Raw genomic sequence first — 2632 nt, 5'->3', positions numbered from 1 at the left:
TCGCTCGCGATTCTAACCGGACTGGACTGGATTGGGACTTTGCAAGGATGAAAAAAGGTTTCAGGTGGCTGGTTCAACATGGATGGCAGGTATCATCTCTCACACACACACACACACATACACACACACACACACACACACACACACACACACACACACACACACACACACACACACACACACACACACACACACACACACACACACACACACACACACACACACGTTTGGATGGATGCATGACTTAAGGAACCCGCGATGAGAAGAAAAGAGCATCAGTGCAGAGCGTCGATGCGTATGTGGAACTTGTCGCGGCTTGGAATTGAAGCCGATTTACAGTATGTGCGACAGGAGATGTCAAACAGTCTCTTTTTGTCAATGGACGCTACGGCTACGTGTTTGCTTTCAACATTTAGCTTGTAGCAGACGTGCACATTTCATCATGGCATCCCTGATCTACTGGTGAAAAGGACGCTTTGATCCTCTCTTCTTTCATCTAGATGTGATTCATATAACAAATTACATGACATCACATTATTTATTTTTGTTGTTGTTGTTTTGACTTCAAGATAGCGCCGCGGGAGTGGCTGCCTTTACAGCAGCTCCTGTATTTTGTTTTTCTACTTCTTCTTTTCCTTTCGTCTTCCTTTCATCACTTTGCTAATGTGAAGTGTAAATATCTCCATTGCAAGACTCACAAAGGCTAATCCAAGCAACCCATCAGGAGGTTTTTGGCAGGCCATCTCGCAAATGGGTACTTTTGAATATCCCTGCGTGGTGGGAATGAGTGCATTGAGTCCAACATTTCTCCCCTTTTTTTTTATTCTGTCACTAATGAGTCTCCGATCCGAGTTGAAAGGATTCTTTCAAGTGTGACTCGAGGGTTTGTTTATGAGCGTCATTGCCGCAGAAGAGACGTTTGCGTCGCCTCACTTATTGCGTTAAATTGCATCAAATGTTGGGGATGGATCTCTTTTGCCTTTTTTTTAACAATCTCAGTTAATATTTTTAATTTATTATATGGACAGTCAATGTAATTTTTTTTTGTGGAGTCCACCGTATAAAACTTTAAAGGACAACCGACACCATTTTTTTTGTTTCTTAACTGACATCAGAAAAACGTTTTTTACCATCTATAATACCCAAAACATGTAGACTGATATTTTTAGTCAAATGCAAAACACAATTAAAAATGACTTAGTGTCCCAAAACTGCCACAAAATGAGCTTGGAACTGGGCAGATTCAGGAAGTCCCGCCCCTTTGTTCGTGACGTCACTATTAGTCACAAACTGCTTTGTTCCAGAATCAAAACAATGGCTTCAGAGAGTTCAGATTAGGAGAAGATGCTTTCTTGTTACTCATCCAGTTACGAATATGATTCAAATAGTTCTGAAGAGGAAAGCATAAATGTTTGCAATCGATTAAATAAGTCCTTCTGTCTCATTTTGAGGCGTCTGGACTCCAATATAGCGCCCAGAAAATGCACAAGATGGCGCCCAAGCTCCGTTGGAAATGGGCTGATTTGTCCGCTGGGAATTTGTGTCAACTTCCACCTTCTTTATGCGTGTTATCGCAATTGGCTGCGACACACAACGATTCACCATCGCGTTGTTAATGTAGTTTTCCTTCTAATTTCGCCATCAACACGGTGTTTTCAGATGAAAAAAAAAAAGTACCCAAAATGCATTGTGTGTCACTTTCTCGGTCAGGGGCGTTCCCTCCGTGACGTCCCTTAGGGCATCGTCATCAACTCGAAAACAAGTCTTAAAACGTAAAATATAGCAGCTATATGCGGTGGAATCTTTGCAAAATGGGCTCAGTAGAAGTGATTTTACAAACTATGGACACAACTTGCCAGTGTCAGTTGTCCTTTAAGATTGTAAAATTGACACTGATTTCTTACCGCCTTTTTTTTGTTTGTTTGTTTTATTTTACAGTGTGGCCCTAATACTCCTGCACTGCTTTCTTAGAACAATCCAAAGATAAAAAAAAAACGCCAGTGGCTACATGTATTAACATCTCCTCAGCATACTGGGGCACTTGGTGCTTTTCACACCGTCATTATCCACACTTGTTGACGCCCGCGGCCGTGCTTGTTTGCCACACTCCACCCGACGTCACGCCGAATTGCACCGCTAGGACGTCGATATACTCTCACTCGCCATCCCGTCACGTGCATGTATGGATTCTAAAGCACTCCTTTTGTTTTCATCACTCCAGGCTTGGGCTTAAGATGCTCGCTGTAAGCGTACTTCACTCTTGACGGGAGGATTACAGGCTGTGCTTTTGGCACATTAATGACTGACAAGTCCGCGCCCCGCCACGAATGTTGACTGACGCACGTTAAATGACGTGTGGTTGTCCTGCCGACGCTGCCACAAGGTGAAAGTGCAAATCTTGACTTGGCAAAAAAAAAAAAAAAAAACAACAACTTAGTGCCAATCACAAAAAGTAGTTCCCTCAAAGTTGAGAAGGTTTCTTCAGCCGTCACCTATACTTCTTTGAAGGTGTCGGACGTTTCGCTTCTTATCCAAGAGGCTTCGTCAGCAAACTAAAAATGTTTGCTGGTAGTTTTTTATATATATATATATATATATATATATATATATTCCTACTGTCCTCTGCTATGAT

The sequence above is a fragment of the Hippocampus bargibanti genome, linkage group LG18 (genome assembly GCF_051943395.1).
Source record: "Hippocampus bargibanti isolate YZ-2025 linkage group LG18, ASM5194339v1, whole genome shotgun sequence".
In the NCBI taxonomy this organism is placed as follows: domain Eukaryota; kingdom Metazoa; phylum Chordata; class Actinopteri; order Syngnathiformes; family Syngnathidae; genus Hippocampus; species Hippocampus bargibanti.
This window is presented reverse-complemented; position numbering follows the sequence as displayed.